The 27,172-nt window shown below is 38.6% G+C and overlaps 58 non-coding genes across 58 annotated transcripts; 24 read left to right on the forward strand and 34 right to left on the reverse strand.

Annotated features, from left to right (window-relative positions):
* The first annotated feature begins 300 nt into the window (after nt 1-300).
* On the forward strand, nt 301-373 carry TRNAV-CAC (transfer RNA valine (anticodon CAC)). Its single transcript has one exon. It is a non-coding gene; the product is annotated as a tRNA-Val (tRNA).
* A 520-nt stretch (nt 374-893) lies between these two features.
* Nucleotides 894-966, reverse strand: TRNAV-AAC (transfer RNA valine (anticodon AAC)). The gene has a single exon. It is a non-coding gene; the product is annotated as a tRNA-Val (tRNA).
* A 721-nt stretch (nt 967-1,687) lies between these two features.
* On the forward strand, nt 1,688-1,760 carry TRNAV-CAC (transfer RNA valine (anticodon CAC)). Its single transcript has one exon. It is a non-coding gene; the product is annotated as a tRNA-Val (tRNA).
* Nucleotides 1,761-2,057: 297 nt separating this feature from the next.
* On the reverse strand, nt 2,058-2,130 carry TRNAV-AAC (transfer RNA valine (anticodon AAC)). Its single transcript has one exon. It is a non-coding gene; the product is annotated as a tRNA-Val (tRNA).
* A 145-nt stretch (nt 2,131-2,275) lies between these two features.
* Nucleotides 2,276-2,348, forward strand: TRNAV-CAC (transfer RNA valine (anticodon CAC)). The gene has a single exon. It is a non-coding gene; the product is annotated as a tRNA-Val (tRNA).
* Nucleotides 2,349-2,645: 297 nt separating this feature from the next.
* Nucleotides 2,646-2,718, reverse strand: TRNAV-AAC (transfer RNA valine (anticodon AAC)). The gene has a single exon. It is a non-coding gene; the product is annotated as a tRNA-Val (tRNA).
* Nucleotides 2,719-3,233: 515 nt separating this feature from the next.
* TRNAV-AAC (transfer RNA valine (anticodon AAC)) lies at nt 3,234-3,306 on the reverse strand. The gene has a single exon. It is a non-coding gene; the product is annotated as a tRNA-Val (tRNA).
* Nucleotides 3,307-3,451: 145 nt separating this feature from the next.
* On the forward strand, nt 3,452-3,524 carry TRNAV-CAC (transfer RNA valine (anticodon CAC)). The gene has a single exon. It is a non-coding gene; the product is annotated as a tRNA-Val (tRNA).
* A 503-nt stretch (nt 3,525-4,027) lies between these two features.
* Nucleotides 4,028-4,100, forward strand: TRNAV-CAC (transfer RNA valine (anticodon CAC)). The gene has a single exon. It is a non-coding gene; the product is annotated as a tRNA-Val (tRNA).
* A 297-nt stretch (nt 4,101-4,397) lies between these two features.
* On the reverse strand, nt 4,398-4,470 carry TRNAV-AAC (transfer RNA valine (anticodon AAC)). Its single transcript has one exon. It is a non-coding gene; the product is annotated as a tRNA-Val (tRNA).
* Nucleotides 4,471-4,615: 145 nt separating this feature from the next.
* TRNAV-CAC (transfer RNA valine (anticodon CAC)) lies at nt 4,616-4,688 on the forward strand. Its single transcript has one exon. It is a non-coding gene; the product is annotated as a tRNA-Val (tRNA).
* A 297-nt stretch (nt 4,689-4,985) lies between these two features.
* Nucleotides 4,986-5,058, reverse strand: TRNAV-AAC (transfer RNA valine (anticodon AAC)). The gene has a single exon. It is a non-coding gene; the product is annotated as a tRNA-Val (tRNA).
* A 515-nt stretch (nt 5,059-5,573) lies between these two features.
* TRNAV-AAC (transfer RNA valine (anticodon AAC)) lies at nt 5,574-5,646 on the reverse strand. The gene has a single exon. It is a non-coding gene; the product is annotated as a tRNA-Val (tRNA).
* Nucleotides 5,647-5,791: 145 nt separating this feature from the next.
* On the forward strand, nt 5,792-5,864 carry TRNAV-CAC (transfer RNA valine (anticodon CAC)). The gene has a single exon. It is a non-coding gene; the product is annotated as a tRNA-Val (tRNA).
* Nucleotides 5,865-6,367: 503 nt separating this feature from the next.
* TRNAV-CAC (transfer RNA valine (anticodon CAC)) lies at nt 6,368-6,440 on the forward strand. Its single transcript has one exon. It is a non-coding gene; the product is annotated as a tRNA-Val (tRNA).
* Nucleotides 6,441-6,737: 297 nt separating this feature from the next.
* On the reverse strand, nt 6,738-6,810 carry TRNAV-AAC (transfer RNA valine (anticodon AAC)). Its single transcript has one exon. It is a non-coding gene; the product is annotated as a tRNA-Val (tRNA).
* Nucleotides 6,811-7,325: 515 nt separating this feature from the next.
* Nucleotides 7,326-7,398, reverse strand: TRNAV-AAC (transfer RNA valine (anticodon AAC)). Its single transcript has one exon. It is a non-coding gene; the product is annotated as a tRNA-Val (tRNA).
* A 515-nt stretch (nt 7,399-7,913) lies between these two features.
* Nucleotides 7,914-7,986, reverse strand: TRNAV-AAC (transfer RNA valine (anticodon AAC)). Its single transcript has one exon. It is a non-coding gene; the product is annotated as a tRNA-Val (tRNA).
* Nucleotides 7,987-8,131: 145 nt separating this feature from the next.
* Nucleotides 8,132-8,204, forward strand: TRNAV-CAC (transfer RNA valine (anticodon CAC)). Its single transcript has one exon. It is a non-coding gene; the product is annotated as a tRNA-Val (tRNA).
* A 297-nt stretch (nt 8,205-8,501) lies between these two features.
* TRNAV-AAC (transfer RNA valine (anticodon AAC)) lies at nt 8,502-8,574 on the reverse strand. Its single transcript has one exon. It is a non-coding gene; the product is annotated as a tRNA-Val (tRNA).
* A 145-nt stretch (nt 8,575-8,719) lies between these two features.
* Nucleotides 8,720-8,792, forward strand: TRNAV-CAC (transfer RNA valine (anticodon CAC)). Its single transcript has one exon. It is a non-coding gene; the product is annotated as a tRNA-Val (tRNA).
* Nucleotides 8,793-9,089: 297 nt separating this feature from the next.
* TRNAV-AAC (transfer RNA valine (anticodon AAC)) lies at nt 9,090-9,162 on the reverse strand. Its single transcript has one exon. It is a non-coding gene; the product is annotated as a tRNA-Val (tRNA).
* A 145-nt stretch (nt 9,163-9,307) lies between these two features.
* On the forward strand, nt 9,308-9,380 carry TRNAV-CAC (transfer RNA valine (anticodon CAC)). The gene has a single exon. It is a non-coding gene; the product is annotated as a tRNA-Val (tRNA).
* A 297-nt stretch (nt 9,381-9,677) lies between these two features.
* On the reverse strand, nt 9,678-9,750 carry TRNAV-AAC (transfer RNA valine (anticodon AAC)). The gene has a single exon. It is a non-coding gene; the product is annotated as a tRNA-Val (tRNA).
* Nucleotides 9,751-9,895: 145 nt separating this feature from the next.
* On the forward strand, nt 9,896-9,968 carry TRNAV-CAC (transfer RNA valine (anticodon CAC)). Its single transcript has one exon. It is a non-coding gene; the product is annotated as a tRNA-Val (tRNA).
* A 297-nt stretch (nt 9,969-10,265) lies between these two features.
* On the reverse strand, nt 10,266-10,338 carry TRNAV-AAC (transfer RNA valine (anticodon AAC)). The gene has a single exon. It is a non-coding gene; the product is annotated as a tRNA-Val (tRNA).
* A 515-nt stretch (nt 10,339-10,853) lies between these two features.
* Nucleotides 10,854-10,926, reverse strand: TRNAV-AAC (transfer RNA valine (anticodon AAC)). The gene has a single exon. It is a non-coding gene; the product is annotated as a tRNA-Val (tRNA).
* Nucleotides 10,927-11,071: 145 nt separating this feature from the next.
* Nucleotides 11,072-11,144, forward strand: TRNAV-CAC (transfer RNA valine (anticodon CAC)). The gene has a single exon. It is a non-coding gene; the product is annotated as a tRNA-Val (tRNA).
* A 297-nt stretch (nt 11,145-11,441) lies between these two features.
* Nucleotides 11,442-11,514, reverse strand: TRNAV-AAC (transfer RNA valine (anticodon AAC)). The gene has a single exon. It is a non-coding gene; the product is annotated as a tRNA-Val (tRNA).
* A 145-nt stretch (nt 11,515-11,659) lies between these two features.
* On the forward strand, nt 11,660-11,733 carry TRNAV-CAC (transfer RNA valine (anticodon CAC)). The gene has a single exon. It is a non-coding gene; the product is annotated as a tRNA-Val (tRNA).
* Nucleotides 11,734-12,030: 297 nt separating this feature from the next.
* TRNAV-AAC (transfer RNA valine (anticodon AAC)) lies at nt 12,031-12,103 on the reverse strand. Its single transcript has one exon. It is a non-coding gene; the product is annotated as a tRNA-Val (tRNA).
* A 398-nt stretch (nt 12,104-12,501) lies between these two features.
* On the forward strand, nt 12,502-12,574 carry TRNAV-CAC (transfer RNA valine (anticodon CAC)). Its single transcript has one exon. It is a non-coding gene; the product is annotated as a tRNA-Val (tRNA).
* A 297-nt stretch (nt 12,575-12,871) lies between these two features.
* Nucleotides 12,872-12,944, reverse strand: TRNAV-AAC (transfer RNA valine (anticodon AAC)). Its single transcript has one exon. It is a non-coding gene; the product is annotated as a tRNA-Val (tRNA).
* A 398-nt stretch (nt 12,945-13,342) lies between these two features.
* TRNAV-CAC (transfer RNA valine (anticodon CAC)) lies at nt 13,343-13,415 on the forward strand. Its single transcript has one exon. It is a non-coding gene; the product is annotated as a tRNA-Val (tRNA).
* A 297-nt stretch (nt 13,416-13,712) lies between these two features.
* TRNAV-AAC (transfer RNA valine (anticodon AAC)) lies at nt 13,713-13,785 on the reverse strand. The gene has a single exon. It is a non-coding gene; the product is annotated as a tRNA-Val (tRNA).
* A 398-nt stretch (nt 13,786-14,183) lies between these two features.
* Nucleotides 14,184-14,256, forward strand: TRNAV-CAC (transfer RNA valine (anticodon CAC)). Its single transcript has one exon. It is a non-coding gene; the product is annotated as a tRNA-Val (tRNA).
* An 885-nt stretch (nt 14,257-15,141) lies between these two features.
* Nucleotides 15,142-15,214, reverse strand: TRNAV-AAC (transfer RNA valine (anticodon AAC)). The gene has a single exon. It is a non-coding gene; the product is annotated as a tRNA-Val (tRNA).
* A 398-nt stretch (nt 15,215-15,612) lies between these two features.
* Nucleotides 15,613-15,685, forward strand: TRNAV-CAC (transfer RNA valine (anticodon CAC)). Its single transcript has one exon. It is a non-coding gene; the product is annotated as a tRNA-Val (tRNA).
* A 297-nt stretch (nt 15,686-15,982) lies between these two features.
* On the reverse strand, nt 15,983-16,055 carry TRNAV-AAC (transfer RNA valine (anticodon AAC)). Its single transcript has one exon. It is a non-coding gene; the product is annotated as a tRNA-Val (tRNA).
* A 398-nt stretch (nt 16,056-16,453) lies between these two features.
* Nucleotides 16,454-16,526, forward strand: TRNAV-CAC (transfer RNA valine (anticodon CAC)). Its single transcript has one exon. It is a non-coding gene; the product is annotated as a tRNA-Val (tRNA).
* Nucleotides 16,527-17,046: 520 nt separating this feature from the next.
* On the reverse strand, nt 17,047-17,119 carry TRNAV-AAC (transfer RNA valine (anticodon AAC)). Its single transcript has one exon. It is a non-coding gene; the product is annotated as a tRNA-Val (tRNA).
* Nucleotides 17,120-17,886: 767 nt separating this feature from the next.
* Nucleotides 17,887-17,959, reverse strand: TRNAV-AAC (transfer RNA valine (anticodon AAC)). The gene has a single exon. It is a non-coding gene; the product is annotated as a tRNA-Val (tRNA).
* A 440-nt stretch (nt 17,960-18,399) lies between these two features.
* Nucleotides 18,400-18,472, reverse strand: TRNAV-AAC (transfer RNA valine (anticodon AAC)). Its single transcript has one exon. It is a non-coding gene; the product is annotated as a tRNA-Val (tRNA).
* A 398-nt stretch (nt 18,473-18,870) lies between these two features.
* TRNAV-CAC (transfer RNA valine (anticodon CAC)) lies at nt 18,871-18,943 on the forward strand. Its single transcript has one exon. It is a non-coding gene; the product is annotated as a tRNA-Val (tRNA).
* A 297-nt stretch (nt 18,944-19,240) lies between these two features.
* On the reverse strand, nt 19,241-19,313 carry TRNAV-AAC (transfer RNA valine (anticodon AAC)). Its single transcript has one exon. It is a non-coding gene; the product is annotated as a tRNA-Val (tRNA).
* Nucleotides 19,314-19,753: 440 nt separating this feature from the next.
* Nucleotides 19,754-19,826, reverse strand: TRNAV-AAC (transfer RNA valine (anticodon AAC)). Its single transcript has one exon. It is a non-coding gene; the product is annotated as a tRNA-Val (tRNA).
* A 440-nt stretch (nt 19,827-20,266) lies between these two features.
* TRNAV-AAC (transfer RNA valine (anticodon AAC)) lies at nt 20,267-20,339 on the reverse strand. The gene has a single exon. It is a non-coding gene; the product is annotated as a tRNA-Val (tRNA).
* A 398-nt stretch (nt 20,340-20,737) lies between these two features.
* TRNAV-CAC (transfer RNA valine (anticodon CAC)) lies at nt 20,738-20,810 on the forward strand. The gene has a single exon. It is a non-coding gene; the product is annotated as a tRNA-Val (tRNA).
* Nucleotides 20,811-21,107: 297 nt separating this feature from the next.
* Nucleotides 21,108-21,180, reverse strand: TRNAV-AAC (transfer RNA valine (anticodon AAC)). Its single transcript has one exon. It is a non-coding gene; the product is annotated as a tRNA-Val (tRNA).
* A 440-nt stretch (nt 21,181-21,620) lies between these two features.
* TRNAV-AAC (transfer RNA valine (anticodon AAC)) lies at nt 21,621-21,693 on the reverse strand. The gene has a single exon. It is a non-coding gene; the product is annotated as a tRNA-Val (tRNA).
* A 398-nt stretch (nt 21,694-22,091) lies between these two features.
* On the forward strand, nt 22,092-22,164 carry TRNAV-CAC (transfer RNA valine (anticodon CAC)). Its single transcript has one exon. It is a non-coding gene; the product is annotated as a tRNA-Val (tRNA).
* A 557-nt stretch (nt 22,165-22,721) lies between these two features.
* TRNAV-AAC (transfer RNA valine (anticodon AAC)) lies at nt 22,722-22,794 on the reverse strand. Its single transcript has one exon. It is a non-coding gene; the product is annotated as a tRNA-Val (tRNA).
* Nucleotides 22,795-23,515: 721 nt separating this feature from the next.
* TRNAV-GAC (transfer RNA valine (anticodon GAC)) lies at nt 23,516-23,588 on the forward strand. Its single transcript has one exon. It is a non-coding gene; the product is annotated as a tRNA-Val (tRNA).
* A 297-nt stretch (nt 23,589-23,885) lies between these two features.
* Nucleotides 23,886-23,958, reverse strand: TRNAV-AAC (transfer RNA valine (anticodon AAC)). The gene has a single exon. It is a non-coding gene; the product is annotated as a tRNA-Val (tRNA).
* A 398-nt stretch (nt 23,959-24,356) lies between these two features.
* TRNAV-CAC (transfer RNA valine (anticodon CAC)) lies at nt 24,357-24,429 on the forward strand. The gene has a single exon. It is a non-coding gene; the product is annotated as a tRNA-Val (tRNA).
* Nucleotides 24,430-24,726: 297 nt separating this feature from the next.
* Nucleotides 24,727-24,799, reverse strand: TRNAV-AAC (transfer RNA valine (anticodon AAC)). The gene has a single exon. It is a non-coding gene; the product is annotated as a tRNA-Val (tRNA).
* A 1,218-nt stretch (nt 24,800-26,017) lies between these two features.
* Nucleotides 26,018-26,090, reverse strand: TRNAV-AAC (transfer RNA valine (anticodon AAC)). Its single transcript has one exon. It is a non-coding gene; the product is annotated as a tRNA-Val (tRNA).
* Nucleotides 26,091-26,561: 471 nt separating this feature from the next.
* TRNAV-AAC (transfer RNA valine (anticodon AAC)) lies at nt 26,562-26,634 on the reverse strand. Its single transcript has one exon. It is a non-coding gene; the product is annotated as a tRNA-Val (tRNA).
* Nucleotides 26,635-27,172: the final 538 nt, after the last annotated feature.

The following is a 27,172-nucleotide window of genomic DNA, read 5'->3' on the forward strand; positions in this document are numbered from 1 at the left end:
ATACAACATTTTAAGCCTAACTGATTTGATGGGCACGTAGTTTCACATGGTATCCAGCATAGATATCGTTTCAAAATATTTACTGGCTTCATATTGTTTCCGCCAGGGACCTTTCGCGTGTTAGCCGAACGTGATAACCACTACACTACGGAAACAGGCTGCTTGCTTTTCTCACATCTTCTCGAAAATACAATTAACAGTATAGTGAATTGATCACACAATCTTCCAATTTTGCAGTTTCAAAAACTTGCGAATACAACATTTGAAGCCTAACTGATTTTTTGGGATTTCATGTAACGAGTTTTCGTAGTGTAGTGGTTATCAAGTTCGCCTCACACGCGAAAGGCCCCCGGTTCGAACCCGGGTGAAAACAAATATCATTTAGTTTTAATTGACGCCGCAGGAGAAAACAAATTCCAATTTACTTATAATTAACACCAGCTTATGAAACGTGTCGTCGAAGACACTAGATAAATTAGTGTACATCACACCTCTATTCATGTATAGTGCTGAGTTATACTTGGAACATTGATAACGTGGATTAAAATGCAAATAACTTTGATTAACGCCACTACAGAACTGCAGTTTAAGAGAAGTTAGCTTTATGGGCACGTAGTTTCACATGGTATCCAGCATAGATATCGTTTCAAAATATTCACTGGCTTCATATTGTTTCCGACTGGGCTCGAACCAGGGACCTTTCGAGTGTTAGGCGAACGAGATAACCACTACACTACCGAAACAGGCTGCTTGCTTTTCTCACATCTTCTCGAAAATACAATTAACAGTATAGTGAATTGATCACACAATCTTCCAATTTTGCAGTTTCAAAAACGTAGTTTCACATGGTATCCAGCATAGATATCGTTTCAAAATATTTACTGGCTTCATATTGTTTCCGCCTGGGCTCGAACAAGGGACCTTTCACGTGTTAGGCGAACGTGATAACCACTACACTACGGAAACAGGCTGCTTGCTTTTCTCACATGTTCTCGAAAATACAATTAACAGTATAGTGAATTGATCACACAATCTTCCAATTTTGCAGTTTCAAAAACTTGCGAATACAACATTTGAAGCCTAACTGATTTTTTGCGATTTCATGTAACGAGTTTTCGTAGTGTAGTGGTTATCACGTTTGCCTCACACGCGAAAGGCCCCCTTTTCGAACCCGGGCGAAAACAAAAATCATTTAGTTTTAATTAACGCCGCAGGAGAAAAGAAATTCCAATTTACTTATAATTAACACTACCTTATGAAACGTGTCGTTGAAGACAATAGGTAAATTAGTGTACATTACACCTCTATTCATATATAGTGCTAAGTTATACTTGGAACATTGATAACGTGGATTAAAATGCAAATAACTTTGATTAACGCCACTGCAGAACTGCAGTTCAAGAGAAGTTAGCTTTATGGGCACGTAGTTTCACATGGAATCCAGCATAGATATCGTTTCAAAATATTTACTGGCTTCATATTGTTTCCGCCAGGGACCTTTCGCGTGTTAGCCGAACGTGATAACCACTACACTACGAAAACAGGCTGCTTGCTTTTCTCACATCTTCTCGAAAATACAATTAACAGTATAGTGAATTGATCACACAATCTTCCAATTTTGCAGTTTCAAAAACTTGCGAATACAACATTTAAAGCCTAACCGATTTTTTGGGATTTCATGTAACGAGTTTTCGTAGTGTAGTGTTTATCACGTTCGCCTCACACGCGAAAGGCCCCCGGTTCGAACCCGGGTGAAAACAAATATCATTTAGTTTTAATTGACGCCGCAGGAGAAAACAAATTCCAATTTACTTATAATTAACACCAGCTTATGAAACGTGTCGTCGAAGACACTAGATAAATTAGTGTACATCACACCTCTATTCATGTATAGTGCTGAGTTATACTTGGAACATTGATAACGTGGATTAAAATGCAAATAACTTTGATTAACGCCACTACAGAACTGCAGTTTAAGAGAAGTTAGCTTTATGGGCACGTAGTTTCACATGGTATCCAGCATAGATATCGTTTCAAAATATTCACTGGCTTCATATTGTTTCCGCCTGGGCTCGAACCAGGGACCTTTCGCGTGTTAGGCGAACGTGATAACCACTACACTACGGAAACAGGCTGCTTGCTTTTCTCACATCTTCTCGAAAATACAATTAACAGTATAGTGAATTGATCACACAATCTTCCAATTTTGCAGTTTCAAAAACTTGCGAATACAACATTTGAAGCCTAACTGATTTTTTGCGATTTTATGTAACGAGTTTTCGTAGTGTAGTGGTTATCACGTTTGCCTCACACGCGAAAGGCCTCCGGTTCGAACCCGGGCGAAAACAAAAATTATTTAGTTTTAATTGACGCCGCAGGAGAAAACAAATTCCCATTTACTTATAATTAACACCACCTTATGAAACGTGTCGTTGAAGACACTAGATAAATTAGTGTACATTACACCTCTATTCATATATAGTGCTAAGTTATACTTGGAACATTGATAACGTGGATTAAAATGCAAATAACTTTGATTAACGCCACTGCATAACTGCAGTTCAAGAGAAGTTAGCTTTATAGGCACGTGGTTTCACATGGTATCCAGCATAGATATCGTTTCAAAATATTTACTGGCTTCATATTGTTTCCGCCTGGGCTCGAACAAGGGACCTTTCACGTGTTAGGCGAACGTGATAACCACTACACTACGGAAACAGGCTGCTTGCTTTTCTCACATGTTCTCGAAAATACAATTAACAGTATAGTGAATTGATCACACAATCTTCCAATTTTGCAGTTTCAAAAACTTGCGAATACAACATTTGAAGCCTAACTGATTTTTTGCGATTTCATGTAACGAGTTTTCGTAGTGTAGTGGTTATCACGTTTGCCTCACACGCGAAAGGCCCCCTTTTCGAACCCGGGCGAAAACAAAAATCATTTAGTTTTAATTAACGCCGCAGGAGAAAAGAAATTCCAATTTACTTATAATTAACACCACCTTACGAAACGTGTCGTTGAAGACAATAGGTAAATTAGTGTACATTACACCTCTATTCATATATAGTGCTAAGTTATACTTGGAACATTGATAACGTGGATTAAAATGCAAATAACTTTGATTAACGCCACTGCAGAACGGCAGTTCAAGAGAAGTTAGCTTTATGGGCACGTAGTTTCACATGGTATCCAGCATAGATATCGTTTCAAAATATTTACTGGCTTCATATTGTTTCCGCTTGGGCTCGAACCAGGGACCTTTCGCGTGTTAGGCGAACGTGATAACCACTACACTACGGAAACAGGCTGCTTGCTTTTCTCACATCTTCTCGAAAATACAATTAACAGTGTAGTGAATTGATCACACAATCTTCCAATTTTGCAGTTTCAAAAACTTGCGAATACAACATTTGAAGCCTAACTGATTTTTTGCGATTTTATGTAACGAGTTTTCGTAGTGTAGTGGTTATCACGTTTGCCTCACACGCGAAAGGCCTCCGGTTCGAACCCGGGCGAAAACAAAAATTATTTAGTTTTAATTGACGCCGCAGGAGAAAACAAATTCCAATTTACTTATAATTAACACCACCTTATGAAACGTGTCGTTGAAGACACTAGATAAATTAGTGTACATTACACCTCTATTCATATATAGTGCTAAGTTATACTTGGAACATTGATAACGTGGATTAAAATGCAAATAACTTTGATGAACGCCACTGCAGAACTGCAGTTCAAGAGAAGTTAGCTTTGTGGGCACGTAGTTTCACATGGTATCCAGCATAGATATCGTTTCAAAATATTTACTGGCTTCATATTGTTTCCGCCAGGGACCTTTCGCGTGTTAGCCGAACGTGATAACCACTACACTACGGAAACAGGCTGCTTGCTTTTCTCACATCTTCTCGAAAATACAATTAACAGTATAGTGAATTGATCACACAATCTTCCAATTTTGCAGTTTCAAAAACTTGCGAATACAACATTTGAAGCCTAACTGATTTTTTGGGATTTCATGTAACGAGTTTTCGTAGTGTAGTGGTTATCACGTTCGCCTCACACGCGAAAGGCCCCCGGTTCGAACCCGGGCGAAAACAAATATCATTTAGTTTTAATTGACGCCACAGGAGAAAACAAATTCCAATTTACTTATAATTAACACCACCTTACGAAACGTGTCGTTGAAGACAATAGGTAAATTAGTGTACATTACACCTCTATTCATATATAGTGCTAAGTTATACTTGGAACATTGATAACGTGGATTAAAATGCAAATAACTTTGATTAACGCCACTGCAGAACGGCAGTTCAAGAGAAGTTAGCTTTATGGGCACGTAGTTTCACATGGAATCCAGCATAGATATCGTTTCAAAATATTTACTGGCTTCAAATTGTTTCCGCCTGGGCTCGAACCAGGGACCTTTCGCGTGTTAGGCGAACGTGATAACCACTACACTACGGAAACAGGCTGCTTGCTTTTCTCACATCTTCTCGAAAATACAATTAACAGTATAGTGAATTGATCACACAATCTTCCAATTTTGCAGTTTCAAAAACTTGCGAATACAACATTTGAAGCCTAACTGATTTTTTGCGATTTTATGTAACGAGTTTTCGTAGTGTAGTGGTTATCACGTTTGCCTCACACGCGAAAGGCCTCCGGTTCGAACCCGGGCGAAAACAAAAATTATTTAGTTTTAATTGACGCCGCAGGAGAAAACAAATTCCAATTTACTTATAATTAACACCACCTTATGAAACGTGTCGTTGAAGACACTAGATAAATTAGTGTACATTACACCTCTATTCATATATAGTGCTAAGTTATACTTGGAACATTGATAACGTGGATTAAAATGCAAATAACTTTGATTAACGCCACTGCATAACTGCAGTTCAAGAGAAGTTAGCTTTATAGACACGTGGTTTCACATGGTATCCAGCATAGATATCGTTTCAAAATATTTACTGGCTTCATATTGTTTCCGCCTGGGCTCGAACCAGGGACCTTTCACGTGTTAGGCGAACGTGATAACCACTACACTACGGAAACAGGCTGCTTGCTTTTCTCACATGTTCTCGAAAATACAATTAACAGTATAGTGAATTGATCACACAATCTTCCAATTTTGCAGTTTCAAAAACTTGCGAATACAACATTTGAAGCCTAACTGATTTTTTGCGATTTCATGTAACGAGTTTTCGTAGTGTAGTGGTTATCACGTTTGCCTCACACGCGAAAGGCCCCCTTTTCGAACCCGGGCGAAAACAAAAATCATTTAGTTTTAATTAACGCCGCAGGAGAAAAGAAATTCCAATTTACTTATAATTAACACCACCTTATGAAACGTGTCGTTGAAGACAATAGGTAAATTAGTGTACATTACACCTCTATTCATATATAGTGCTAAGTTATACTTGGAACATTGATAACGTGGATTAAAATGCAAATAACTTTGATTAACGCCACTGCAGAACGGCAGTTCAAGAGAAGTTAGCTTTATGGGCACGTAGTTTCACATGGTATCCAGCATAGATATCGTTTCAAAATATTTACTGGCTTCATATTGTTTCCGCTTGGGCTCGAACCAGGGACCTTTCGCGTGTTAGGCGAACGTGATAACCACTACACTACGGAAACAGGCTGCTTGCTTTTCTCACATCTTCTCGAAAATACAATTAACAGTGTAGTGAATTGATCACACAATCTTCCAATTTTGCAGTTTCAAAAACTTGCGAATACAACATTTGAAGCCTAACTGATTTTTTGCGATTTTATGTAACGAGTTTTCGTAGTGTAGTGGTTATCACGTTTGCCTCACACGCGAAAGGCCTCCGGTTCGAACCCGGGCGAAAACAAAAATTATTTAGTCTTAATTGACGCCGCAGGAGAAAACAAATTCCAATTTACTTATAATTAACACCACCTTACGAAACGTGTCGTTGAAGACACTAGATAAATTAGTGTACATTACACCTCTATTCATATATAGTGCTAAGTTATACTTGGAACATTGATAACGTGGATTAAAATGCAAATAACTTTGATGAACGCCACTGCAGAACTGCAGTTCAAGAGAAGTTAGCTTTGTGGGCACGTAGTTTCACATGGTATCCAGCATAGATATCGTTTCAAAATATTTACTGGCTTCATATTGTTTCCGCCAGGGACCTTTCGCGTGTTAGCCGAACGTGATAACCACTACACTACGGAAACAGGCTGCTTGCTTTTCTCACATCTTCTCGAAAATACAATTAACAGTATAGTGAATTGATCACACAATCTTCCAATTTTGCAGTTTCAAAAACTTGCGAATACAACATTTGAAGCCTAACTGATTTTTTGGGATTTCATGTAACGAGTTTTCGTAGTGTAGTGGTTATCACGTTCGCCTCACACGCGAAAGGCCCCCGGTTCGAACCCGGGCGAAAACAAATATCATTTAGTTTTAATTGACGCCACAGGAGAAAACAAATTCCAATTTACTTATAATTAACACCACCTTACGAAACGTGTCGTTGAAGACAATAGGTAAATTAGTGTACATTACACCTCTATTCATATATAGTGCTAAGTTATACTTGGAACATTGATAACGTGGATTAAAATGCAAATAACTTTGATTAACGCCACTGCAGAACGGCAGTTCAAGAGAAGTTAGCTTTATGGGCACGTAGTTTCACATGGTATCCAGCATAGATATCGTTTCAAAATATTTACTGGCTTCATATTGCTTCCGCCTGGGCTCGAACCAGGGACCTTTCGCGTGTTAGGCGAACGTGATAACCACTACACTACGGAAACAGGCTGCTTGCTTTTCTCACATCTTCTCGAAAATACAATTAACAGTATAGTGAATTGATCACACAATCTTCCAATTTTGCAGTTTCAAAAACTTGCGAATACAACATTTGAAGCCTAACTGATTTTTTGCGATTTCATGTAACGAGTTTTCGTAGTGTAGTGGTTATCACGTTTGCCTCACACGCGAAAGGCCCTCTTTTCGAACCCGGGCGAAAACAAAAATCATTTAGTTTTAATTGACGCCGCAGGAGAAAACAAATTCCAATTTACTTATAATTAACACCACCTTATGAAACGTGTCGTTGAAGACACTAGATAAATTAGTGTACATTACACCTCTATTCATATATAGTGCTAAGTTATACTTGGAACATTGATAACGTGGATTAAAATGCAAATAACTTTGATTAACGCCACTGCATAACTGCAGTTCAAGAGAATTTAGCTTTATAGGCACGTGGTTTCACATGGTATCCAGCATAGATATCGTTTCAAAATATTTACTGGCTTCATATTGTTTCCGCCTGGGCTCGAACTAGGGACCTTTCACGTGTTAGGCGAACGTGATAACCACTACACTACGGAAACAGGCTGCTTGCTTTTCTCACATGTTCTCGAAAATACAATTAACAGTATAGTGAATTGATCACACAATCTTCCAATTTTGCAGTTTCAAAAATTTACGAATACAACATTTGAAGCCTAACTGATTTTTTGCGATTTCATGTAACGAGTTTTCGTAATGTAGTGGTTATCACGTTTGCCTCACACGCGAAAGGCCCCCTTTTCGAACCCGGGCGTAAACAAAAATCATTTAGTTTTAATTAACGCCGCAGGAGAAAAGAAATTCCAATTTACTTATAATTAACACCACCTTATGAAACGTGTCGTTGAAGACAATAGGTAAATTAGTGTACATTACACCTCTATTCATATATAGTGCTAAGTTATACTTGGAACATTGATAACGTGGATTAAAATGCAAATAACTTTGATTAACGCCACTGCAGAACGGCAGTTCAAGAGAAGTTAGCTTTATGGGCACGTAGTTTCACATGGTATCCAGCATAGATATCGTTTCAAAATATTTACTGGCTTCATATTGTTTCCGCTTGGGCTCGAACCAGGAACCTTTCGCGTGTTAGGCGAACGTGATAACCACTACACTACGGAAACAGGCTGCTTGCTTTTCTCACATCTTCTCGAAAATACAATTAACAGTATAGTGAATTGATCACACAATCTTCCAATTTTGCAGTTTCAAAAACTTGCGAATACAACATTTGAAGCCTAACTGATTTTTTGAGATTTCATGTAACGAGTTTTCGTAGTGTAGTGGTTATCACGTTCGCCTCACTCGCGAAAGGCCCCCGGTTCGAACCCGGGCGAAAACAAATATCATTTAGTTTTAATTGACGCCACAGGAGAAAACAAATTCCAATTTACTTATAATTAACACCACCTTACGAAACGTGTCGTTGAAGACAATAGGTAAATTAGTGTACATTACACCTCTATTCATATATAGTGCTAAGTTATACTTGGAACATTGATAACGTGGATTAAAATGCAAATAACTTTGATTAACGCCACTGCAGAACGGCAGTTCAAGAGAAGTTAGCTTTATGGGCACGTAGTTTCACATGGTATCCAGCATAGATATCGTTTCAAAATATTTACTGGCTTCATATTGTTTCCGCCTGGGCTCGAACCAGGGACCTTTCGCGTGTTAGGCGAACGTGATAACCACTACACTACGGAAACAGGCTGCTTACTTTTCTCACATCTTCTCGAAAATACAATTAACAGTATAGTGAATTGATCACACAATCTTCCAATTTTGCAGTTTCAAAAACTTGCGAATACAACATTTGAAGCCTAACTGATTTTTGGGGATTTCATGTAACGAGTTTTCGTAGTGTAGTGGTTATCACGTTCGCCTCACACGCGAAAGGCCCCCGGTTCGAACCCGTGCGAAAACAAATATCAATTAGTTTTAATTGACGCCACAGGAGAAAACAAATTCCAATTTACTTATAATTAACACCACCTTACGAAACGTGTCGTTGAAGACAATAGGTAAATTAGTGTACATTACACCTCTATTCATATATAGTGCTAAGTTATACTTGGAACATTGATAACGTGGATTAAAATGCAAATAACTTTGATTAACGCCACTGCAGAACGGCAGTTCAAGAGAAGTTAGCTTTATGGGCACGTAGTTTCACATGGTATCCAGCATAGATATCGTTTCAAAATATTTACTGGCTTCATATTGTTTCCGCCTGGGCTCGAACCAGGGACCTTTCGCGTGTTAGGCGAACGTGATAACCACTACACTACGGAAACAGGCTGCTTACTTTTCTCACATCTTCTCGAAAATACAATTAACAGTATAGTGAATTGATCACACAATCTTCCAATTTTGCAGTTTCAAAAACTTGCGAATACAACATTTGAAGCCTAACTGATTTTTGGGATTTTCATGTAACGAGTTTTCGTAGTGTAGTGGTTATCACGTTCGCCTCACACGCGAAAGGCCCCCGGTTCGAACCCGGGCGAAAACAAATGTCATTTAGTTTTAATTGACGCCACAGGAGAAAACAAATTCCAATTTACTTATAATTAACACCACCTTACGAAACGTATCGTTGAAGACAATAGGTAAATTAGTGTACATTACACCTCTATTCATATATAGTGCTAAGTTATACTTGGAACATTGATAACGTGGATTAAAATGCAAATAACTTTGATGAACGCCACTGCAGAACTGCAGTTCAAGAGAAGTTAGCTTTGTGGGCACGTAGTTTCACATGGTATCCAGCATAGATATCGTTTCAAAATATTTACTGGCTTCATATTGTTTCCGCCTGGGCTCGAACCAGGGACCTTTCACGTGTTAGGCGAACGTGATAACCACTACACTACGGAAACAGGCTGCTTGCTTTTCTCACATGTTCTCGAAAATACAATTAACAGTATAGTGAATTGATCACACAATCTTCCAATTTTGCAGTTTCAAAAACTTGCGAATACAACATTTGAAGCCTAACTGATTTTTTGCGATTTCATGTAACGAGTTTTCGTAGTGTAGTGGTTATCACGTTCGCCTCACACGCGAAAGGCCCCCGGTTCGAACCCGGGCGAAAACAAAAATCATTTAGTTTTAATTAACGCCGCAGGAGAAAAGAAATTCCAATTTACTTATAATTAACACCACCTTACGAAACGTGTTGTTGAAGACAATAGGTAAATTAGTGTACATTACACCTCTATTCATATATAGTGCTAAGTTATACTTGGAACATTGATAACGTGGATTAAAATGCAAATAACTTTGATTAACGCCACTGCAGAACGGCAGTTCAAGAGAAGTTAGCTTTATGGGCACGTAGTTTCACATGGTATCCAGCATAGATATCGTTTCAAAATATTTACTGGCTTCATATTGTTTCCGCCTGGGCTCGAACCAGGGACCTTTCGCGTGTTAGGCGAACGTGATAACCACTACACTACGGAAACAGGCTGCTTGCTTTTCTCACATCTTCTCGAAAATACAATTAACAGTATAGTGAATTGATCACACAATCTTCCAATTTTGCAGTTTCAAAAACTTGCGAATACAACATTTGAAGCCTAACTGATTTTTTGCGATTTCATGTAACGAGTTTTCGTAGTGTAGTGGTTATCACGTTTGCCTCACACGCGAAAGGCCCCCTTTTCGAACCCGGGCGAAAACAAAAATCATTTAGTTTTAATTAACGCCGCAGTAGAAAAGAAATTCCAATTTACTTATAATTAACACCACCTTATGAAACGTGTCGTTGAAGACAATAGGTAAATTAGTGTACATTACACCTCTATTCATATATAGTGCTAAGTTATACTTGGAACATTGATAACGTGGATTAAAATGCAAATAACTTTGATTAACGCCACTGCAGAACGGCAGTTCAAGAGAAGTTAGCTTTATGGGCACGTAGTTTCACATGGTATCCAGCATAGATATCGTTTCAAAATATTTACTGGCTTCATATTGTTTCCGCCTGGGCTCGAACCAGGGACCTTTCGCGTGTTAGGCGAACGTGATAACCACTACACTACGGAAACAGGCTGCTTACTTTTCTCACATCTTCTCGAAAATACAATTAACAGTATAGTGAATTGATCACACAATCTTCCAATTTTGCAGTTTCAAAAACTTGCGAATACAACATTTGAAGCCTAACTGATTTTTGGGGATTTCATGTAACGAGTTTTCGTAGTGTAGTGGTTATCACGTTCGCCTCACACGCGAAAGGCCCCCGGTTCGAACCCGGGCGAAAACAAATGTCATTTAGTTTTAATTGACGCCACAGGAGAAAACAAATTCCAATTTACTTATAATTAACACCACCTTACGAAACGTGTCGTTGAAGACAATAGGTAAATTAGTGTACATTACACCTCTATTCATATATAGTGCTAAGTTATACTTGGAACATTGATAACGTGGATTAAAATGCAAATAACTTTGATTAACGCCACTGCAGAACGGCAGTTCAAGAGAAGTTAGCTTTATGGGCACCTAGTTTCACATGGTATCCAGCATAGATATCGTTTCAAAATATTTACTGGCTTCATATTGTTTCCGCCTGGGCTCGAACCAGGGACCTTTCGCGTGTTAGGCGAACGTGATAACCACTACACTACGGAAACAGGCTGCTTACTTTTCTCACATCTTCTCGAAAATACAATTAACAGTATAGTGAATTGATCACACAATCTTCCAATTTTGCAGTTTCAAAAACTTGCGAATACAACATTTGAAACCTAACTGATTTTTTGGGATTTCATGTAACGAGTTTTCGTAGTGTAGTGGTTATCACGTTCGCCTCACACGCGAAAGGCCCCCCGGTTCGAAGCCGGGCGAAAACAAATATCATTTAGTTTTAATTGACGCCACAGGAGAAAACAAATTCCAATTTACTTATAATTAACACCACCTTACGAAACGTGTCGTTGAAGACAATAGGTAAATTAGTGTACATTACACCTCTATTCATATATAGTGCTAAGTTATACTTGGAACATTGATAACGTGGATTAAAATGCAAATAACTTTGATTAACGCCACTGCAGAACTGCAGTTCAAGAGAAGTTAGCTTTATGGGCACGTAGTTTCACATGGAATCCAGCATAGATATCGTTTCAAAATATTTACTGGCTTCAAATTGTTTCCGCCTGGGCTCGAACCAGGGACCTTTCGCGTGTTAGGCGAACGTGATAACCACTACACTACGGAAACAGGCTGCTTACTTTTCTCACATCTTCTCGAAAATACATTTATCAGTATAGTGAATTGATCACACAATCTTCCAATTTTGCAGTTTCAAAAACTTGCGAATACAACATTTGAAGCCTAACTGATTTGATGGGCACGTAGTTTCACATGGTATCCAGCATAGATATCGTTTCAAAATATTTACTGGCTTCATATTGTTTCCGCCAGGGACCTTTCGCGTGTTAGCCGAACGTGATAACCACTACACTACGGAAACAGGCTGCTTGCTTTTCTCACATCTTCTCGAAAATACAATTAACAGTATAGTGAATTGATCACACAATCTTCCAATTTTGCAGTTTCAAAAACTTGCGAATACAACATTTGAAGCCTAACTGATTTTTTGGGATTTCATGTAACGAGTTTTCGTAGTGTAGTGGTTATCACGTTCGCCTCACACGCGAAAGGCCCTCGGTTCGAACCCGGGCGAAAACAAATATCATTTAGTTTTAATTGACGCCGCAGGAGAAAACAAATTCCAATTTACTTATAATTAACACCACCTTATGAAACGTGTCGTTGAAGACAATAGGTAAATTAGTGTACATTACACCTCTATTCATATATAGTGCTAAGTTATACTTGGAACATTGATAACGTGGATTAAAATGCAAATAACTTTGATTAACGCCACTGCAGAACGGCAGTTCAAGAGAAGTTAGCTTTATGGGCACGTAGTTTCACATGGTATCCAGCATAGATATCGTTTCAAAATATTTACTGGCTTCATATTGTTTCCGCCTGGGCTCGAACCAGGGACCTTTCGCGTGTTAGGCGAACGTGATAACCACTACACTACGGAAACAGGCTGCTTGCTTTTCTCACATCTTCTCGAAAATACATTTAACAGTATAGTGAATTGATCACACAATCTTCCAATTTTGCAGTTTCAAAAACTTGCGAATACAACATTTTAAGCCTAACTGATTTGATGGGCACGTAGTTTCACATGGTATCCAGCATAGATATCGTTTCAAAATATTTACTGGCTTCATATTGTTTCCGCCAGGGACCTTTCGCGTGTTAGCCGAACGTGATAACCACTACACTACGGAAACAGGCTGCTTGCTTTTCTCACATCTTCTCGAAAATACAATTAACAGTATAGTGAATTGATCACACAATCTTCCAATTTTGCAGTTTCAAAAACTTGCGAATACAACATTTGAAGCCTAACTGATTTTTTGGGATTTCATGTAACGAGTTTTCGTAGTGTAGTGGTTATCACGTTCGCCTCACACGCGAAATGCCCTCGGTTCGAACCCGGGCGAAAACAAATATCATTTAGTTTTAATTGACGCCGCAGGAGAAAACAAATTCCAATTTACTTATAATTAACACCACCTTATGAAACGTGTCGTTGAAGACAATAGGTAAATTAGTGTGCATTACACCTCTATTCATATATAGTGCTAAGTTATACTTGGAACATTGATAATGTGGATTAAAATGCAAATAACTTTGATTAACGCCACTGCAGAACGGCAGTTCAAGAGAAGTTAGCTTTATGGGCACTTAGTTTCACATGGTATCCAGCATAGATATCGTTTCAAAATATTTACTGGCTTCATATTGTTTCCGCCTGGGCTCGAACCAGGGACCTTTCGCGTGTTAGGCGAACGTGATAACCACTACACTACGGAAACAGGCTGCTTGCTTTTCTCACATCTTCTCGAAAATACATTTAACAGTATAGTGAATTGATCACACAATCTTCCAATTTTGCAGTTTCAAAAACTTGCGAATACAACATTTTAAGCCTAACTGATTTGATGGGCACGTAGTTTCACATGGTATCCAGCATAGATATCGTTTCAAAATATTTACTGGCTTCATATTGTTTCCGCCAGGGACCTTTCGCGTGTTAGCCGAACGTGATAACCACTACACTACGGAAACAGGCTGCTTGCTTTTCTCACATCTTCTCGAAAATACAATTAACAGTATAGTGAATTGATCACACAATCTTCCAATTTTGCAGTTTCAAAAACTTGCGAATACAACATTTGAAGCCTAACTGATTTTTTGGGATTTCATATAACGAGTTTTCGTAGTGTAGTGGTTATCACGTTCGCCTCACACGCGAAAGGCCCCCGGTTCGAACCCGGGTGAAAACAAATATCATTTAGTTTTAATTGTCGCCGCAGGAGAAAACAAATTCCAATTTACTTATAATTAACACCAGCTTATGAAACGTGTCGTCGAAGACACTAGATAAATTAGTGTACATTACACCTCTATTCATGTATAGTGCTGAGTTATACTTGGAACATTGATAACGTGGATTAAAATGCAAATAACTTTGATTAACGCCACTACAGAACTGCAGTTCAAGAGAAGTTAGCTTTATGGGCACGTAGTTTCACATGGTATCCAGCATAGATATCGTTTCAAAATATTTACTGGCTTCATATTGTTTCCGACTGGGCTCGAACCAGGGACCTTTCGAGTGTTAGGCGAACGAGATAACCACTACACTACCGAAACAGGCTGCTTGCTTTTCTCACATCTTCTCGAAAATACAATTAACAGTATAGTGAATTGATCACACAATCTTCCAATTTTGCAGTTTCAAAAACTTGCTAATACAACATTTGAAGCCTAACTGATTTTTTGCGATTTCATGTAACGAGTTTTCGTAGTGTAGTGGTTATCACGTTTGCCTCACACGCGAAAGGCCCCCTTTTCGAACCCGGGCGAAAACAAAAATCATTTAGTTTTAATTAACGCCGCAGGAGAAAAGAAATTCCAATTTACTTATAATTAACACCACCTTATGAAACGTGTCGTTGAAGACAATAGGTAAATTAGTGTACATTACACCTCTATTCATATATAGTGCTAAGTTATACTTGGAACATTGATAACGTGGATTAAAATGCAAATAACTTTGATTAACGCCACTGCAGAACGGCAGTTCAAGAGAAGTTAGCTTTATGGGCACGTAGTTTCACATGGTATCCAGCATAGATATCGTTTCAAAATATTTACTGGCTTCATATTGTTTCCGCCTGGGCTCGAACCAGGGACCTTTCGCGTGTTAGGCGAACGTGATAACCACTACACTACGGAAACAGGCTGCTTACTTTTCTCACATCTTCTCGAAAATACAATTAACAGTATAGTGAATTGATCACACAATCTTCCAATTTTGCAGTTTCAAAAACTTGCGAATACAACATTTGAAGCCTAACTGATTTGATGGGCACGTAGTTTCACATGGTATCCAGCATAGATATCGTTTCAAAATATTTACTGGCTTCATATTGTTTCCGCCAGGGACCTTTCGCGTGTTAGCCGAACGTGATAACCACTACACTACGGAAACAGGCTGCTTGCTTTTCTCACATCTTCTCGAAAATACAATTAACAGTATAGTGAATTGATCACACAATCTTCCAATTTTGCAGTTTCAAAAACTTGCGAATACAACATTTGAAGCCTAACTGATTTTTTGGGATTTCATGTAACGAGTTTTCGTAGTGTAGTGGTTATCACGTTCGCCTCACACGCGAAATGCCCTCGGTTCGAACCCGGGCGAAAACAAATATCATTTAGTTTTAATTGACGCCGCAGGAGAAAACAAATTCCAATTTACTTATAATTAACACCACCTTATGAAACGTGTCGTTGAAGACAATAGGTAAATTAGTGTGCATTACACCTCTATTCATATATAGTGCTAAGTTATACTTGGAACATTGATAATGTGGATTAAAATGCAAATAACTTTGATTAACGCCACTGCAGAACGGCAGTTCAAGAGAAGTTAGCTTTATGGGCACTTAGTTTCACATGGTATCCAGCATAGATATCGTTTCAAAATATTTACTGGCTTCATATTGTTTCCGCCTGGGCTCGAACCAGGGACCTTTCGCGTGTTAGGCGAACGTGATAACCACTACACTACGGAAACAGGCTGCTTGCTTTTCTCACATCTTCTCGAAAATACATTTAACAGTATAGTGAATTGATCACACAATCTTCCAATTTTGCAGTTTCAAAAACTTGCGAATACAACATTTTAAGCCTAACTGATTTGATGGGCACGTAGTTTCACATGGTATCCAGCATAGATATCGTTTCAAAATATTTACTGGCTTCATATTGTTTCCGCCAGGGACCTTTCGCGTGTTAGCCGAACGTGATAACCACTACACTACGGAAACAGGCTGCTTGCTTTTCTCACATCTTCTCGAAAATACAATTAACAGTATAGTGAATTGATCACACAATCTTCCAATTTTGCAGTTTCAAAAACTTGCGAATACAACATTTGAAGCCTAACTGATTTTTTGGGATTTCATATAACGAGTTTTCGTAGTGTAGTGGTTATCACGTTCGCCTCACACGCGAAAGGCCCCCGGTTCGAACCCGGGTGAAAACAAATATCATTTAGTTTTAATTGACGCCGCAGGAGAAAACAAATTCCAATTTACTTATAATTAACACCAGCTTATGAAACGTGTCGTCGAAGACAGTAGATAAATTAGTGTACATTACACCTCTATTCATGTATAGTGCTGAGTTATACTTGGAACATTGATAACGTGGATTAAAATGCAAATAACTTTGATTAACGCCACTACAGAACTGCAGTTCAAGAGAAGTTAGCTTTATGGGCACGTAGTTTCACATGGTATCCAGCATAGATATCGTTTCAAAATATTTACTGGCTTCATATTGTTTCCGACTGGGCTCGAACCAGGGACCTTTCGAGTGTTAGGCGAACGAGATAACCACTACACTACCGAAGCAGGCTGCTTGCTTTTCTCACATCTTCTCGAAAATACAATTAACAGTATAGTGAATTGATCACACAATCTTCCAATTTTGCAGTTTCAAAAACGTAGTTTCACATGGTATCCAGCATAGATATCGTTTCAAAATATTTACTGGCTTCATATTGTTTCCGCCTGGGCTCGAACCAGGGACCTTTCGCGTGTTAGGCGAACGTGGTAACCACTACACTACGGAAACAGGCTGCTTGCTTTTCTCACATCTTCTCGAAAATACATTTAACAGTATAGTGAATTGATCACACAATCTTCCAATTTTGCAGTTTCAAAAACTTGCGAATACAACATTTTAAGCCTAACTGATTTGATGGGCACGTAGTTTCACATGGTATCCAGCATAGATATCGTTTCAAAATATTTACTGGCTTCATATTGTTTCCGCCAGGGACCTTTCGCGTGTTAGCCGAACGTGATAACCACTACACTACGGAAACAGGCTGCTTGCTTTTCTCACATCTTCTCGAAAATACAATTAACAGTATAGTGAATTGATCACACAATCTTCCAATTTTGCAGTTTCAAAAACTTGCGAATACAACATTTGAAGCCTAACTGATTTTTTGGGATTTCATGTAACGAGTTTTCGTAGTGTAGTGGTTATCACGTTCGCCTCATCGCGAAATGCCCTCGGTTCGAACCCGGGCGAAAACAAATATCATTTAGTTTTAATTGACGCCGCAGGAGAAAACAAATTCCAATTTACTTATAATTAACACCACCTTATGAAACGTGTCGTTGAAGACAATAGGTAAATTAGTGTGCATTACACCTCTATTCATATATAGTGCTAAGTTATACTTGGAACATTGATAATGTGGATTAAAATGCAAATAACTTTGATTAACGCCACTGCAGAACGGCAGTTCAAGAGAAGTTAGCTTTATGGGCACTTAGTTTCACATGGTATCCAGCATAGATATCGTTTCAAAATATTTACTGGCTTCATATTGTTTCCGCCTGGGCTCGAACCAGGGACCTTTCGCGTGTTAGGCGAACGTGATAACCACTACACTACGGAAACAGGCTGCTTGCTTTTCTCACATCTTCTCGAAAATACATTTAACAGTATAGTGAATTGATCACACAATCTTCCAATTTTGCAGTTTCAAAAACTTGCGAATACAACATTTTAAGCCTAACTGATTTGATGGGCACGTAGTTTCACATGGTATCCAGCATAGATATCGTTTCAAAATATTTACTGGCTTCATATTGTTTCCGCCAGGGACCTTTCGCGTGTTAGCCGAACGTGATAACCACTACACTACGGAAACAGGCTGCTTGCTTTTCTCACATCTTCTCGAAAATACAATTAACAGTATAGTGAATTGATCACACAATCTTCCAATTTTGCAGTTTCAAAAACTTGCGAATACAACATTTGAAGTTAGCTTTATGGGCACTTAGTTTCACATGGTATCCAGCATAGATATCGTTTCAAAATATTTACTGGCTTCAAATTGTTTCCGCCTGGGCTCGAACCAGGGACCTTTCGCGTGTTAGGCGAACGTGATAACCACTACACTACGGAAACAGGCGGCTTGCTTTTCTCACATCTTCTCGAAAATACATTTAACAGTATAGTGAATTGATCACACAATCTTCCAATTTTGCAGTTTCAAAAACTTGCGAATACAACATTTTAAGCCTAACTGATTTGATGGGCACGTAGTTTCACATGGTATCCAGCATAGATATCGTTTCAAAATATTTACTGGCTTCATATTGTTTCCGCCAGGGACCTTTCGCGTGTTAGCCGAACGTGATAACCACTACACTACGGAAACAGGCTGCTTGCTTTTCTCACATCTTCTCGAAAATACAATTAACAGTATAGTGAATTGATCACACAATCTTCCAATTTTGCAGTTTCAAAAACTTGCGAATACAACATTTGAAGCCTAACTGATTTCTTGGGATTTCATGTAACGAGTTTTCGTAGTGTAGTGGTTATCACGTTCGCCTCACACGCGAAATGCCCTCGGTTCGAACCCGGGCGAAAACAAATATCATTTAGTTTTAATTGACGCCGCAGGAGAAAACAAATTCCAATTTACTTATAATTAACACCACCTTATGAAACGTGTCGTTGAAGACAATAGGTAAATTAGTGTGCATTACACCTCTATTCATATATAGTGCTAAGTTATACTTGGAACATTGATAATGTGGATTAAAATGCAAATAACTTTGATTAACGCCACTGCAGAACGGCAGTTCAAGAGAAGTTAGCTTTATGGGCACTTAGTTTCACATGGTATCCAGCATAGATATCGTTTCAAAATATTTACTGGCTTCATATTGTTTCCGCCTGGGCTCGAACCAGGGACCTTTCGCGTGTTAGGCGAACGTGATAACCACTACACTACGGAAACAGGCTGCTTGCTTTTCTCACATCTTCTCGAAAATACATTTAACAGTATAGTGAATTGATCACACAATCTTCCAATTTTGCAGTTTCAAAAACTTGCGAATACAACATTTTAAGCCTAACTGATTTGATGGGCACGTAGTTTCACATGGTATCCAGCATAGATATCGTTTCAAAATATTTACTGGCTTCATATTGTTTCCGCCAGGGACCTTTCGCGTGTTAGCCGAACGTGATAACCACTACACTACGGAAACAGGCTGCTTGCTTTTCTCACATCTTCTCGAAAATACAATTAACAGTATAGTGAATTGATCACACAATCTTCCAATTTTGCAGTTTCAAAAACTTGCGAATACAACATTTGAAGTTAGCTTTATGGGCACTTAGTTTCACATGGTATCCAGCATAGATATCGTTTCAAAATATTTACTGGCTTCATATTGTTTCCGCCTGGGCTCGAACCAGGGACCTTTCGCGTGTTAGGCGAACGTGATAACCACTACACTACGGAAACAGGCTGATTGCTTTTCTCACATCTTCTCGAAAATACATTTAACAGTATAGTGAATTGATCACACAATCTTCCAATTTTGCAGTTTCAAAAACTTGCGAATACAACATTTTAAGCCTAACTGATTTGATGGGCACGTAGTTTCACATGGTATCCAGCATAGATATCGTTTCAAAATATTTACTGGCTTCATATTGTTTCCGCCAGGGACCTTTCGCGTGTTAGCCGAACGTGATAACCACTACACTACGGAAACAGGCTGCTTGCTTTTCTCACATCTTCTCGAAAATACAATTAACAGTATAGTGAATTGATCACACAATCTTCCAATTTTGCAGTTTCAAAAACTTGCGAATACAACATTTGAAGTTAGCTTTATGGGCACTTAGTTTCACATGGTATCCAGCATAGATATCGTTTCAAAATATTTACTGGCTTCATATTGTTTCCGCCTGGGCTCGAACCAGGGACCTTTCGCGTGTTAGGCGAACGTGATAACCACTACACTACGGAAACAGGCTGCTTGCTTTTCTCACATCTTCTCGAAAATACATTTAACAGTATAGTGAATTGATCACACAATCTTCCAATTTTGCAGTTTCAAAAACTTGCGAATACAACATTTTAAGCCTAACTGATTTGATGGGCACGTAGTTTCACATGGTATCCAGCATAGATATCGTTTCAAAATATTTACTGGCTTCATATTGTTTCCGCCAGGGACCTTTCGCGTGTTAGCCGAACGTGATAACCACTACACTACGGAAACAGGCTGCTTGCTTTTCTCACATCTTCTCGAAAATACAATTAACAGTATAGTGAATTGATCACACAATCTTCCAATTTTGCAGTTTCAAAAACTTGCGAATACAACATTTGAAGCCTAACTGATTTCTTGGGATTTCATGTAACGAGTTTTCGTAGTGTAGTGGTTATCACGTTCGCCTCACACGCGAAATGCCCTCGGTTCGAACCCGGGCGAAAACAAATATCATTTAGTTTTAATTGACGCCGCAGGAGAAAACAAATTCCAATTTACTTATAATTAACACCACCTTATGAAACGTGTCGTTGAAGACAATAGGTAAATTAGTGTGCATTACACCTCTATTCATATATAGTGCTAAGTTATACTTGGAACATTGATAATGTGGATTAAAATGCAAATAACTTTGATTAACGCCACTGCAGAACGGCAGTTCAAGAGAAGTTAGCTTTATGGGCACTTAGTTTCACATGGTATCCAGCATAGATATCGTTTCAAAATATTTACTGGCTTCATATTGTTTCCGCCTGGGCTCGAACCAGGGACCTTTCGCGTGTTAGGCGAACGTGATAACCACTACACTACGGAAACAGGCTGCTTGCTTTTCTCACATCTTCTCGAAAATACATTTAACAGTATAGTGAATTGATCACACAATCTTCCAATTTTGCAGTTTCAAAAACTTGCGAATACAACATTTTAAGCCTAACTGATTTGATGGGCACGTAGTTTCACATGGTATCCAGCATAGATATCGTTTCAAAATATTTACTGGCTTCATATTGTTTCCGCCAGGGACCTTTCGCGTGTTAGCCGAACGTGATAACCACTACACTACGGAAACAGGCTGCTTGCTTTTCTCACATCTTCTCGAAAATACAATTAACAGTATAGTGAATTGATCACACAATCTTCCAATTTTGCAGTTTCAAAAACTTGCGAATACAACATTTGAAGTTAGCTTTATGGGCACTTAGTTTCACATGGTATCCAGCATAGATATCGTTTCAAAATATTTACTGGCTTCATATTGTTTCCGCCTGGGCTCGAACCAGGGACCTTTCGCGTGTTAGGCGAACGTGATAACCACTACACTACGGAAACAGGCTGCTTGCTTTTCTCACATCTTCTCGAAAATACATTTAACAGTATAGTGAATTGATCACACAATCTTCCAATTTTGCAGTTTCAAAAACTTGCGAATACAACATTTTAAGCCTAACTGATTTGATGGGCACGTAGTTTCACATGGTATCCAGCATAGATATCGTTTCAAAATATTTACTGGCTTCATATTGTTTCCGCCAGGGACCTTTCGCGTGTTAGCCGAACGTGATAACCACTACACTACGGAAACAGGCTGCTTGCTTTTCTCACATCTTCTCGAAAATACAATTAACAGTATAGTGAATTGATCACACAATCTTCCAATTTTGCAGTTTCAAAAACTTGCGAATACAACATTTGAAGCCTAACTGATTTTTTGGGATTTCATATAACGAGTTTTCGTAGTGTAGCGGTTATCACGTTCGCCTCACACGCGAAAGGCCCCCGGTTCGAACCCGGGTGAAAACAAATATCATTTAGTTTTAATTGACGCCGCAGGAGAAAACAAATTCCAATTTACTTATAATTAACACCAGCTTATGAAACGTGTCGTCGAAGACACTAGATAAATTAGTGTACATTACACCTCTATTCATGTATAGTGCTGAGTTATACTTGGAACATTGATAACGTGGATTAAAATGCAAATAACTTTGATTAACGCCACTACAGAACTGCAGTTCAAGAGAAGTTAGCTTTATGGGCACGTAGTTTCACATGGTATCCAGCATAGATATCGTTTCAAAATATTTACTGGCTTCATATTGTTTCCGACTGGGCTCGAACCAGGGACCTTTCGAGTGTTAGGCGAACGAGATAACCACTACACTACCGAAACAGGCTGCTTGCTTTTCTCACATCTTCTCGAAAATACAATTAACAGTATAGTGAATTGATCACACAATCTTCCAATTTTGCAGTTTCAAAAACTTGCGAATACAACATTTGAAGTTAGCTTTATGGGCACTTAGTTTCACATGGTATCCAGCATAGATATCGTTTCAAAATATTTACTGGCTTCATATTGTTTCCGCCTGGGCTCGAACCAGGGACCTTTCGCGTGTTAGGCGAACGTGATAACCACTACACTACGGAAACAGGCTGATTGCTTTTCTCACATCTTCTCGAAAATACATTTAACAGTATAGTGAATTGATCACACAATCTTCCAATTTTGCAGTTTCAAAAACTTGCGAATACAACATTTGAAGCCTAACTGATTTTTTGCGATTTCATGTAACGAGTTTTCGTAGTGTAGTGGTTATCACGTTTGCCTCACACGCGAAAGGCCCCCTTTTCGAACCCGGGCGAAAACAAAAATCATTTAGTTTTAATTAACGCCGCAGGAGAAAAGAAATTCCAATTTACTTATAATTAACACCACCTTATGAAACGTGTCGTTGAAGACAATAGGTAAATTAGTGTACATTACACCTCTATTCATATATAGTGCTAAGTTATACTTGGAACATTGATAACGTGGATTAAAATGCAAATAACTTTGATTAACGCCACTGCAGAACTGCAGTTCAAGAGAAGTTAGCTTTATGGGCACGTAGTTTCACATGGAATCCAGCATAGATATCGTTTCAAAATATTTACTGGCTTCATATTGTTTCCGCCAGGGACCTTTCGCGTGTTAGCCGAACGTGATAACCACTACACTACGAAAACAGGCTGCTTGCTTTTCTCACATCTTCTCGAAAATACAATTAACAGTATAGTGAATTGATCACACAATCTTCCAATTTTGCTGTTTCAAAAACTTGCGAATACAACATTTGAAGCCTAACTGATTTTTTGGGATTTCATGTGACGAGTTTTCGTAGTGTAGTGGTTATCACGTTCGCCTGACACGCGAAAGGCCCCCGATTCGAACCCGGGCGAAAACAAATATCATTTAGTTTTAATTGACGCCGCAGGAGAAAACAAATTCCAATTTACTTATAATTAACACCACCTTATGAAACGTGTCGTTGAAGACAATAGGTAAATTAGTGTACATTACACCTCTATTCATATATAGTGCTAAGTTATACTTGGAACATTGATAACGTGGATTAAAATGCAAATAACTTTGATTAACGCCACTGCAGAACGGCAGTTCAAGAGAAGTTAGCTTTATGGGCACGTAGTTTCACATGGTATCCAGCATAGATATCGTTTCAAAATATTTACTGGCTTCATATTGTTTCCGCCTGGGCTCGAACCAGGGACCTTTCGCGTGTTAGGCGAACGTGATAACCACTACACTACGGAAACAGGCTGCTTGCTTTTCTCACATCTTCTCGAAAATACATTTAACAGTATAGTGAATTGATCACACAATCTTCCAATTTTGCAGTTTCAAAAACTTGCGAATACAACATTTGAAGCCTAACTGATTTGATGGGCACGTAGTTTCACATGGTATCCAGCATAGATATCGTTTCAAAATATTTACTGGCTTCATATTGTTTCCGCCAGGGACCTTTCGCGTGTTAGCCGAACGTGATAACCACTACACTACGGAAACAGGCTGCTTGCTTTTCTCACATCTTCTCGAAAATACAATTAACAGTATAGTGAATTGATCACCCAATCTTCCAATTTTGCAGTTTCAAAAACTTGCGAATACAACATTTGAAGCCTAACTGATTTTTTGGGATTTCATGTAACGAGTTTTCGTAGTGTAGTGGTTATCACGTTCGCCTCACACGCGAAAGGACCCCGGTTCGAACCCGGGCGAAAACAAATATCATTTAGTTTTAATTAACGCCGCAGGAGAAAACAAATTCCAATTTACTTATAATTAACACCACCTTATGAAACGTGTCGTTGAAGACAATAGGTAAATTAGTGTACATTACACCTCTATTCATATATAGTGCTAAGTTATACTTGGAACATTGATAACGTTGATTAAAATGCAAATAACTTTGATTAACGCCACTGCAGAACTGCAGTTCAAGAGAAGTTAGCTTTATGGGCACGTAGTTTCACATGGTATCCAGCATAGATATCGTTTCAAAATATTTACTGGCTTCATATTGTTTCCGCCTGGGCTCGAACCAGGGACCTTTCGCGTGTTAGGCGAACGTGATAACCACTACACTACGGAAACAGGCTGCTTACTTTTCTCTCATGTTCTCGAAAATACAATTAACATATAGTGAATTGATCACACAATCTTCCAATTTTGCAGTTTCAAAAACTTGCGAATACAACATTTGAAGCCTAACTGATTTTTTGCGATTTCATGTAACGAGTTTTCGTAGTGTAGTGGTTATCACGTTTGCCTCACGCGCGAAAGGCCCCCTTTTCGAACCCGGGCGAAAACAAAAATCATTTAGTTTTAATTAACGCCGCAGGAGAAAAGAAATTCCAATTTACTTATAATTAACACCACCTTATGAAACGTGTCGTTGAAGACAATAGGTAAATTAGTGTACATTACACCTCTATTCATATATAGTGCTAAGTTATACTTGGAACATTGATAACGTGGATTAAAATGCAAATAACTTTGATTAACGCCACTGCAGAACTGCAGTTCAAGAGAAGTTAGCTTTATGGGCACGTAGTTTCACATGGTATCCAGCATAGATATCGTTTCAAAATATTTACTGGCTTCATATTGTTTCCCCCAGGGACCTTTCGCGTGTTAGCCGAACGTGATAACCACTACACTACCGAAACAGGCTGCTTGCTTTTCTCACATCTTCTCGAAAATACAATTAACAGTATAGTGAATTGATCACACAATCTTCCAATTTTGCAGTTTCAAAAACTTGCGAATACAACATTTGAGCCTAACTACGGAAACAGGCTGCTTGATTTGCTCACATCTTCTCGAAAATACAATTAACAGTATAGTGAATTGATCACACAATCTTGCAATTTTGCAGTTTCAAAAACTTGCGAATACAACATTTGAAGCCTAACTGATTTTTTGCGATTTCATGTAACGAGTTTTTGTAGTGTAGTAGTAATAACGTTCGCCTCAAACGCGAAAGGCCCCCTATTCGAACCCGGGCGAAAACAAAAATCATTTAGTTTTAATTAACGCCGCAGGAAAAAAACAAATTCCAATTTACTTATAATTAACACCACCTTACGAAACGTGTCGCTGAAGACAATAGATAAATTAGTGTACATTACACCTCTATTCATACATAGTGCTAAGTTATACTTGGAACATTGATAACATGGATTAAAATGCAAATAACTTTGATTAACGCCACTGCAGAACTGCAGTTCAAGAGAAGTTAGCTTTATGGGCACGTAGTTTCACATGGTATCCAGCATAGATATCGTTTCAAAATATTTACTGGCTTCATATTGTTTCCGCCTGGGCTCGAACCAGGGACCTTTCGCGTGTTAGGCGAACGTGATAACCACTACACTACGGAAACAGGCGCTGGCATTTCTCACATCTTCTCGAAAATACAATTAACAGTATAGTGAATTCATCACACCATCTTGCAATTTTGCACTTTCAAAAATTGCGAATACAACATTTGAAGTAACGAGTAACGCGTTTCGTAGCTTATCACGTTCGCCTCACACGCGAAAGGCCCCCGCTTCGAACCAGGGCAAAAACAAAAATCAATTAGTTTTAATTAACAAATTCCAATTTACTTATAATTTACACCACCTTATGAAACGTGTCGTTGAAGACAATAGGTAAATTAGTGTACATTACACCTCTATTCATATATAGTGCTAACTGGTACTTGGAACATTGATAACGTGGATTAAAATGCAAATAACTTTGATTAACGCCACTGCAGAACTGCAGTTCAAAAGAAGTTAGCTTTATGTGCACGTAGTTTCAGATGGTATCCAGCATAGATATCGTTTCAAAATATTTACTAGCTTCACATTGTTTCCGCCTTGGCTCGAACCAGGGTCCTTTCGCGTGTTAGGCGAACGTGATAACCACTACACTACGGAAACAGGCTGCTTGCTTTTCTCACAATTTTGCAGTTACGAAATTTGCGAATACTGCATTTGAAAGCCTAACTGATTTCTTGCGATTTCATGTAACCAGTTTTCGTTGTGTAGTGGTTATCACGTTCGCCTCATTCGCGAACGGTTCCTGGTTCGAACCTGGGCGGAAACAAAAATCATTCAGTTTTAATTAACGCCGCAGGAGAAAACATATTCCAATTTACTTGTAATTAACACCACCTTATGAAACGTGTCGTTGAAGACAATAGGTAAATTAGTGTACATTACACCTCTATTCATATATAGTGCTAAGTTATACTTGGAACATTGATAACGTGGATTAAAATGCAAATAACTTTGATTAACGCCACTGCAGAACTGCAGTTCAAGAGAAGTTAGCTTTATGGGCACGTAGTTTCACATGGTATCCAGCATAGATATCGTTTCAAAATATTTACTGGCTTCATATTGTTTCCCCCAGGGACCTTTCGCGTGTTAGCCGAACGTGATAACCACTACACTACGGAAACAGGCTGCTTGCTTT

Source organism: Saccoglossus kowalevskii, chromosome 19 (genome assembly GCF_978046115.1).
Source record: "Saccoglossus kowalevskii chromosome 19, keSacKowa6.1, whole genome shotgun sequence".
NCBI lineage: Eukaryota > Metazoa > Hemichordata > Enteropneusta > Harrimaniidae > Saccoglossus > Saccoglossus kowalevskii.